The sequence below is a fragment of the Canis lupus genome, chromosome X (genome assembly GCF_003254725.2).
Source record: "Canis lupus dingo isolate Sandy chromosome X, ASM325472v2, whole genome shotgun sequence".
NCBI classification, from domain to species: Eukaryota; Metazoa; Chordata; class Mammalia; order Carnivora; family Canidae; genus Canis; species Canis lupus.
In genome coordinates, this window is record NC_064281.1 from 115,284,887 (window position 1) to 115,295,180 (window position 10,294).

The following is a 10,294-nucleotide window of genomic DNA, read 5'->3' on the forward strand; positions in this document are numbered from 1 at the left end:
CCCTGAGGGAAGGAGTTCCTTCCTGTATTTTGCTCTTCCATTAGGACGTATCATCATCTGCTCAAAAGTAGGTATTCATGTTCTTAGAAGCTCCTAAAAAGCAAAATCTGGGCTGCCTGGGTGGCTCAGCAGAACATCTGCCTTTGGCTCAGGGCTTGATCTGGGAGTCTCAGAGTCAAGTCCCACATCAGGATTCCTGCATGGAGCCTGTGTCTCCCTCTGGTTATGGCTCTGCCTCTCTGTCTCTCTCATGAATAAATAAATAAAATCTTTTAAGAAAAAGCCAAATCTTTGGAGCACCTGCATGGCTCAGTTGGTTAAGTGTCTGCCTTCAGCTCCGGTCATGATTCGAAGGTCCTGGGAATGAATCCTGAGTCAGGGTCCCTGCTAGCAGTGAATTTATTTCTCCTTCTGCTCCTACCTCTCTCTCATGAATAAATCAAATATTTTTAAGAAAAATCCAAAAACTTAAAAAAATACCTTCCACAATAGTGATTCCCTCAACTATTCAACCTTTTCCTGAAAGAGTAGCAAGATCTGCACAGAACAAGTTTTTTTTCTCATCCTTTTTTTAAAAAAACTAATCTGTAGATGTTCACGAGAAGATAGCACTGAATGCATTTCGGGCATTCCAGAGGTTCAGGTGGCTACCAAGACAAATGAGCTCAAGGCATACAGCTCAAAAACTGAACAATCTCGATTCCCTGCATTATTCTGATGGCCACCAGCAGTGCTGCTGAGCATTACTCTATCCAGAGAGGTCCCAATGACCCTCAGCCAAACTGACTAGCACCTTTCTGATTAGGGCACCACACATCCTGGCTTTAGTGTCGACGGCATTCCCAGAACCTCCAGCCTTCTCAAATATAGCTTTCTTCTCTTTCCTTGCAACGTCATTAAGACTTTACAAAAGGCTGGGGTGCCTGGGAGGTTGAGTCGGTGAAGCATCTGCTTTCGGCTCAGGTCAGGACCCCAGGGTCCTTGGATTGAGCCCCATGTTGGGCTCCCTGCTCAGGGAGGAGTCTGCTTCTCCCTGTCCTTTTGAACCTCTGCCTGCTTGAACTCTCGGTCTATCTCTCAACTAAATAAATCTTTTAAAAATAACTTTACCAAAATTTGTTCCTTATGCTGGCACAGTGCAGTTACCCCGCCCTACACTTCACCAACTTCTCTCAGGGAGGATACTGTCATCGATCTTCCTTGACATAGAGAATTAAGAGGGCCCAGAGAGAATACATACATTTTCTGCCTCTTCTTTTATTAGAAAAGATTTTTTAAAAAGAAAAGATTTTTATTCTCAAGAAGATTTCTCATTCCTTGAAATAGACCACTAGAACCACTGGTTCCTGAGAGCAGATGCAAATGGTTGCCAGACAATACAGGTAAAAGCCCACTGGATCCCCATGTCCCCACTGAGAAGGTTTCCATACTCAGAGAAAATGCCTACCCGCATCTCTGACCCACGCATACTTCACTCAGCTGGTACCCACACTTGCTCTATGTTATCCTGGAGGACTTACAAGACCCATTGGCACAAACTTCTGTCCCTCCTCTGTTCTACTGCAAAGTATCTGTGTCTCCTCTTCACCAGGCATTCATTTCCCTAGAAATGGACAAATAAATCATCTGCAAACTGGCTAAGACACTAGTCCCTGCCAGGAACATTCTCATTTCAATGTAGGCAGTTCAATAAGCCCTCCAGCTCCAATATTTATGATCTTCCAAGGCCACCACAAACATTGTTTTAGTTGAGTATCACTCTACCCCGAGAGGCACCAAATGAAAATAGGCTGTAAGTGATCCAGAACTTTCTGGAAAAGGTATTGTAAATAGAACATGCTGGATATGCGGTACCTGCCAAGATGCACTCGGACTCTCAAAAGTAGCTTACAACTCACCACGAATTATATCAGGATGGATGTAACGCAAGTGGTTCCTGAAAAGAAAATACTTCCAACTCATTACCCACTAACTTCCATTTTTCCTCAGTGGGCATTGCATGTCTATGAAGGGCAGTGCATACAACTGAGTTTAAGGTGTTACAACTGCCTAAGGCCAAGGCACACGCTCAAATGTCACTCTCCACTCCTTACTACATATCATGATGACTACCCAAGATTTTCCCTAACATGACACAGGGTGGAACCATTGCAGCCCCCCCACCCCGCATCCTTACTTCTAGTGCAATACCTGCAGCTTCTCCCCATCACCTACATGATGAAGACCCACAGAGATTAAGCTTTTTCCTATGTCGTACTGGGAAGTACATTATCTTCTCCTCTGAAATAGTTCACACACTTGAAAATGAAACACTGACATCAATCTGCTGACGTGGCCCTCAAGGATTCACCACAGGTTGCTCAATGACACGTTCATTTTACCTGCCAATAGGGTCTAACAGTCACTGCAGAGGGTGCTCTTGCTCAGTGCCATTCTACAAACATTAAAAACATACACTCCAGGGCCGCGTGGCTGGCCCAATGGTTAAGTGTCTACCTTTGGCTCAGGTCGTGATCTCACAGTCCTAGGATCGAGCTCCAGGGTGGACTTCCTGCTCAGCGGGGTGTCTGCTTCTCTGTATCCGGCCCCTCTCCCCGTGCTTCCCCATGCTTAAGTGAACATTCTCTCTTTTGCTCTCTCAAGTCAATAAATGAAATCCTTAAAACACACACACACACACACAGACACACACACACACTTTAAGAGATGAGCACCCGTAAGTGACAATGCCGGAGTCCAGGTAGCCACAGAGTACCTTACAAGTTCACTGCAGGAAGCTCAAGGACCTCTTCAGCTCCATCATCATCACGTGCCAAGGCCATCACACACGCAGTTTTTACTGACCATCAGTCTGTCAACAGAGACCTAGGATACATACAGGCCACATGAGCTGTACCTGTCTGGGAAGGGCACAGCACAAACGAGGCTTCAGGAGGACGATATGCCCAGGCCTTCTCACTCCAACCAATGAATCTTCATCTCTCCACTCACCACATCATGAGGACTCTGCCTGTGATGTACCATAAACCGAGAAAATTCTGATCCACGCACCCACAAGTAATCATCCATTCACTGGGGAACTTCTCATGGTCTCAGTATTTACCCAGATGGTGATCAAAACAGAGAGAAAAGCCCGTTCCCGTGTTTTCTTCTATAAGGAAGTACCTGCACCGTGTCTAAGCTGTAGGTGTTCCCATGGTAACACTGGGCCGCTGCAATCAACACAGTACAGGAGGCCTACATTCCAGATCGGTGCCTGTGCCCCCCTTGCTTCATGGCAGGGAGATCACACACCCATGCTTCTCCATCCCCAGCCTGGGTCCGAAGGCCATCAGAAAGAGTTTTCTCTTCATTGTTATTCTACCGACACAGGCCCTGGTATCAGAGCCAAAGTGATCGGCACCTTCAGGGGAGAGCATGGAACCAGCATGGCCTCAAGGTGGAGGATCACCCCAGAATGCCTGTTCTCAAAATACAGCCTTCATGTTTCCACCCATTGTATCCTTAGGATTCTATCACAGATTTGTCCATAACCTGCACAGGCCCGACCCAAGATCTCTCACAGCTGTACTTTCCTCAATAAGGAGCACCTCATTTGCTCCACATTTACCTTGGTGATGATGAAGAGCCCGTGAGAAAAAAGCTTCTTCCTGTGTTTCTTCTTCTGTAAGGGAGTATCTCATCTTTTCCAAGCTGAAGGAAAGCACAGGGTTAAAATGGACACGTGAAATGATCTTGACGGTCCCTAGGGTCAGAACCAGGTAGCAGACAACGGCCTCCTGGGCACAAGGCGGGCAGCTAGCATCGCATGTGCCTCCAGCCCTATCATGGGCCAGCAGGCTAGCACGTGCTGGGACTAGGGAGCATTCCTCTGCCCACACAGGCAGACCTTACAAGATAGGCATCGACAAAGACAACCAGCCAAATGCCCCCCTTCCGGGCATTCTGCTCTCCCTCCATCTAACCGCGAGGGCTACACTCGAGAGCTTGGCACCATTGGTCATGATCCCAGCACACTGTCTCAGGCCGTACCCTGCTCTCAGGGAAAGGCCCTCACCTTCTCTGCATTTGTGTGGAGGAGGAGGAGGGCCAGAGACAAGAAGCTTCTTCTCGGTGTTTGTTGGGCACGGCTCACGGGGGCCAAGGGGAGCAGTCCCCCTCAAAGTGAGAAAGGAAGTTTTCTTCTCCCTGCAGAACACATCATGAGGAATTGACTAACAACATTTTCATAAAATTATAAAATGCGCATCCACTGTCCCCAGCTTCATACTGCCCCCCTCAGGGAGTAGCCCCTGCACCACCCTGGGTGGACCTCAATGAATTGGAGGACCACTGGAGCAGAATCTTGGTCTCATCACACAAGTATTCTCTTCTCTGCACTGAGGTGTTCCCACGGATTGCAATGAAACACAGAAATCACCTTGAGGGTGGCTGAGATCCACATGCCTCCCAGGGCACTCCCTCCTTAGTTCCAAGCAGAGGGCACCAGCAAACAGCACGTCCGCCATCCTCCCTGGTCCCAAGCCCATCAAGAACGTTGTGCTTGTGGAGCACTGCTCCCCCAGAAAGGCAGTGACTGCACACAGAGTGTGTTATCAGCTCACTTCTAGGCCAGCCGATGCAGACTGTAATCAATGGAGATGACTGGCCCCGTCAACATTCAACTATCTAAAGTGGCTTTCCACAGTCTCAACACCACTTCACTGTGACTTTGATTCAACAGTTTTTGATGACATTTAAGGAATGCCAGCTCACTTCCCTGAAATACACAAACCTCTCCATGGTGTGGATCACCTCACTCGCTTAGGATCACACAGGTGATTATGTGGACGAAGAGAACAAGAGAGTTCCTATAGTTTGTTCTCTTAGGAAAGATCATCATCTTCCCTATCTTCTAAATATTTACACTGTTAGGAATCTATCTATCAAATAAAGTTGAGGATATCTGAGACGCAGGTGCCAATCAGGGCCCCTCTTGAGTTCAAGGCAAGAGAGCACAGGAACACAAGAGTGTCTATACACATTATCATTCTGAAGGTCACTACAACCATGTCCTCGTTGAGCATTATTCTTTGGGGACAGATGCTACTAAAATGTCTAAATGCTGAGCACCTTTCTAGGTAGGTAGGGTACCTCACAGAGGTTGGCTCACCTGAGAGATCTTGCCAAGTCCCTTTCAAACTCAAAAATGTAGCTTTGTTTCCCCACCAGAGCAGGAAGACTGAACCAAACATGCTCCTGTAAGTGGACAAAATGTTAAACTATTGCCATGGAACGTGCAAACCTCCCTCGGGGTGATCCCCCTGGCTTCTCCACCATTGCCACTTGTACAATTGTGAGGACCCATGGAGTAGAAGCTGCTTTCTGTGTTCCATTCCTTTGCTGGGAAATATATTCAATTTTTTTTCCTAATCTGTGCAAGTTCATTCTTTGGAGCAAACCAAGGAAATCATCCTGAGGGAACTCTTGATCTGTCACAAGTCTTCCCAATGCCTTCCATGTTATAAGACAGATGGTTCAAGGGCACAGCCATCTATATCTGATTATGTTCTGATTTACCAGACACTGTTATGTTTGTGCTTTAGTCTATGTAGATCGTTACACATTACACTTAACCTAGGTGACTCCTACTTTTCTTGGGGTTATACTGCATACAGCATGACTGAGGTACAAGGGCCTGCTCAAGTCCCCTTTTACCACAAAATGAAACTTTCACTCTCTCACCACATCATTTTATTTTAGCCAAGATTTTTCCATGAACTTATGTAAGTGCCATTTACTGTTCTGCAACTTATCCTCCCATAAGATTTCCTAATGGGAGTACACCTGAACTCTAAAGTATATGTGGAAGATAATTAGGAACCAGACAAAATAAAGTATTTCCAGTTTTCATCTCACCATAAGGAAGTCCCTTAGTCTTTTTAAAGTCTTGGTGCTCACACTGTAAGGAATGTACCACCAAAATCCTGTTGGAAATGCTGGAGAGCAGACCAGAGTCACTACCCAAGGCCTCATGTGTTTCAGGAATACAATTAATGACCTACATGTATCCATCGTCATCACCAGTCTAAAGGACAACACGAACATTGTTCTTTTGGAGCACTGCTATAGTAGAAAGCCACTACACTAAGGCACAGTCTAAGTGATCAGGACCTTTCTGGGCAAGGCACTACACAAAGACTGATTCTAGGTAAGAGGAGCTTCCCAATATCCTTTCTACTCAAATACAGTTTTCATTTTCCCCAAACCCTGTCATAATTCACTGCTCCCAATATATTGACATTAAATGTAGACCATGTGACTCAGTACCCTTCAATATACATCATTACCTCCATGATGACCCCTTCAGCCTCTGTGTCTATACCTGGAAGATTAGAAAGACCCAAGGAAAACAAGATTGTTCTAGGGTTCTCTTCTATTATGAAGTCACTTTTGTTCCAGTGGTCTCTTCTCTTACGTACTATCTTCATATTCTATAACCTGTAGGTTTTCAGGTTGTTAGAAATGCACCACGTGGGGCACCTGGGTGGCTCAGTAGGGTAAGTGTATTACTCCTGATCTCAGCTCAGGTCTTGATCTCAGGGTTGTGGGATGGCGCCCAGCGTTGGGCTTTATACTAGCCGGGGAGCCCACTTAAAAAAAAAAAAGAAAGAAAGAAACCACTGAAATCATCTTCTGGAAATCTGAGATATTGAGCCAGGTGTCTGCAGACATCCTCTGGTAAAGACACATGCACCTCTCCACCCCATCATCCATAAGATCGCCACATAAGCTGTTGTGGTCACATTATGCCACCCAGGGAGGCACAGTCACAGTTAGTATATGTGATCAGCACCATTCTGGGCCAGGAACTGCTTGTAACGTAGCCCAAGGCATGCCTTACCCAGCCCACCTGACATATTCAACATGTACCATTTATCTTCTAACCCCACTAATCATGTTGTCTGTGGCCACGCTTCTTCCATAAACCTAGACAGTACCAACCAGCCTCCTCACTGGCATCAAAAGTCAAAAACCTGATGTAATTTTACCCGAATGATTTCAGAGATCCAAAGAACAGATTGTTCTTGTATTATCTTCTTCTGTAATGAAGTATGTCATATTCTCCAATCTCTGCATATTCACCCTGTTAGGAATGAACCAAAGAAATCATCTTAGGGATGCTGGAGATCAGGCCCTGGTACCTGCCAAGGCCGTCCTGTATTCAAGGCAACAGAAGACACATGCATCCCCATCCCTGCTCTGAAGGCCATCACAAATGTTTTTATTTGAGAGGGACTCACCTAGACATGTCTTATTAAGTAGTCACCTATACAGTTCTGGATATGCTCTGCACACAAAATGCCTCCAAGTAGAAACTTAGCGAGGGCCCCTCAAGTTCTAAAATGTAGATTATAGGGGTGCCTGAATGCCTCAGTTGATTGAGTTTCTGACACCTCATTTCAGCTCAGGTCATGATCTTGGGGTCGCTGAGATCAAGCTCTGGGTCAAGCCTCCTGTCAAGCATAGAGCTCACTAATAGATTCTGTCTCTCTCCCTCCTTCTCCCTCTGTCCCCCTCCTTCACATGCATGTACTCTCTCTCAAAAAATAAAATAAAAAAATAAAATGTAGTTTTTAAAATCTCTCCCCGACACATTACGAAGAATAAATATTTTTCCATAACCTTATAAAATGATGACTTCCTGCCCTTCACCTTTCAAAACTCCGTAAGTAGGAATCTCTCTTCTACTCTACATTTACCAACATGCATCTGAGGATCCAAGGAGAAGCTTCTACTACGAAAACTTATGTACACCTTCCTTAATTATACACATTTACTAGAAACATACTACTAAGATCATTTTGGGGATGCATAAGATACTGGTAGCTGCATGTTCCTAAATGCAAGGCAGGAAACTGACACAGGAAACTAGATCCCACCCTCATTAATAGAAAGACATCATAAACATTGTTCTTGTTGAGTATTATGCAACACAGAGAAACCCCAATTACATAGAGTCTAAGTGATCAACACTTTTCTAATCATAATCAGCACAGTGCACATGGCCATGGCTTTAAGGTGAGGACACATCCCTATAGCCCCTATACTCTTAAATATTGCTTTCAAAAAAAAATTTGCTTTCATCGTTTTCCCCCATCACATAACGAAGAATGAAACAAAGATGATTTGGTCAACCTAGATAACAATCAATCCCTGCTCTCCTCCTTGCAAAGCGCCAACACTTTGAATGTTTTCACCTACTGTATACTTCTACGCCTGCATGTTTTTGAGGACCCAAAGAAGAAAAATAATGTTTGTGTTCTATTCTTCTAATATGAACTGCCTCTATCTTTCCCACTCTGTAGGTGGCCACATTGTTAGTAATGGACCATGAAAAACATCTGAACGATGGTGAAATGTCTGTTACTACCAGGATCCTCTTGAGTTCAAGGTAGGCAATTCAGAAGCACTGACAACTTCAACCTCCTTCAAATGTACAAACACCACCAGAAACATTGTTCTTGAGCATTATTGTATGACACAGAAATAACAATGACACGTAGTTGATGTGATCAACAGTTTTCTGACATTGCACTGTACACAGCATGCCTTCAAAATGAAGTAATTTCCCATTCCCCCTGAACTATAAAGAAACGTAGTTTCAACACTATCTACCACATTGAGTCGCTATCAACGATTTTCCACAGCACCAAACGAGATGATCTCCTGTTACAATTTGCAAACTTCTGCAGTACAAAATCCTTCACCTGCTATACCTCTACCTGGTTGGATCATGAGTACCAGAGAGAGAATAAAGTGTTTCTGTAAGCTACTCTATTATAAAACATAGTCCCATAATATAATCTACCCATATAAACATTACTGGAAATATACCACTCGACTTAACCTGAAGAGGCCTAAGATCCAAGTGATTTCTAGGGCCCTTCTGAGTTCAAAGCAGACAGCTCAAACACATATCCATTTCCACCCTGAATAGTGTTCCAAAGACCATTGATAAACATTATTTACAAACATTTCTCTATACAAAGAGACATCTATTACATATATAAGAGATCAGCAACTTTCTGGGTAGGGGAATGCATACACTATGGCTTCAACATATAATAATGGCCAAGTTCCACTCACACACTCAAGTGTACCTTTCCTCTCTCTTCCCTCACATCAGGATAACTGCACCAAGGATTTTTCCATTATTCTAAGCAATGTTAAACCACTACACTCCAATTTGCATCCTATTCTCAAAGAAAATACCTGTACCTCCTCCATGTTTACTTATATGAAGAGAAAGAACCACAGTCTTCATCTTGTCTTCTAAAAGCATTCACCTTGGCAGCCCCGGTGGCGCAGCGGTTTGGCGTCGCCTGCAGCCTGGGGTGTGATCCTGGAGACCCGGGATCAAGTCCCACATTGGGCTCCCAGCGTGGAGCCTGCTTCTCCCTCTGCCTGTGTCTCTGCCTCTCTCTGTTCTGTGTCTATGAATAAATAAAATCTTAAAATAAATAAATAAATTTCCATTTAAAAAAATAAATAAATAAAAGCATTCACCTAGCGATGCCTGGGTGGCTTAGCAGTTGAGCGTCTGCCTTCAGCTCAGGGTGTGATCCCAGTCCGGGGATCAAGTCCTGCATCAGGCTCCCTGTGAGGAGCCTGCTTCTCCTTCTCCTTCTATGTCTCTGCCTCTCTCGGTCTCTCATGAATAAATAAATAAAATCTTTAAAAAACTAAAAAATAAAATAATAAAAGTGTTCACACTTCCTTAGAAAATGAATCACTGATGTCATCTTGTGGATGCCTGAGATCAAAGGTGGCTGACATGGCCTTCCAAGATTCAAGCCAGGTAGCTTAAGTTTACATTCACCTTATTGCCATAGCTGGTCTGAGGTCACCACAACATATTTTCTCATTGAGCATTATTCGCAGAAACTATCATTAAAATAGAGTCTAAGTGGGATGCCTGGATGGCTTGGCGGTTGAGCATCTGCCTTCGGCCCAGGTCCTGATCCCGGACCCCGGGATCAAGTCCTGCGTCAGGCTCCTTGTGGGGAGCTTGATTCTCCCTCTGACTCTCCCTCTGTGTGTGTGTGGGTCTCTCATGAATAAAGAAATAAAATCTTAAAAAAAATAAATAAAATAGAGTCTAAGTGACTAGCACCTTACGGGTAAGTCAGTACACTCTAGAGAACTCAACATACAGGATCTATCCAGTCCCTTGCTCATCTTTAAATGTATCTTACATCTATCAACTAAAAATGTTACAATTATTCTGCTCAAGATTCTTCAAGAGCCTACA

The 10,294-nt window shown here is 44.5% G+C and overlaps 1 long non-coding RNA gene across 1 annotated transcript; it reads left to right on the forward strand.

Moving 5' to 3' along the window:
• The first annotated feature begins 6,447 nt into the window (after nucleotides 1–6,447).
• On the forward strand, nucleotides 6,448–9,472 carry LOC112668569 (uncharacterized). Its single transcript, XR_003141723.2, has 3 exons — nucleotides 6,448–6,539; nucleotides 8,349–8,434; nucleotides 9,170–9,472. It is a non-coding gene; the product is annotated as an uncharacterized LOC112668569 (long non-coding RNA).
• Nucleotides 9,473–10,294: the final 822 nt, after the last annotated feature.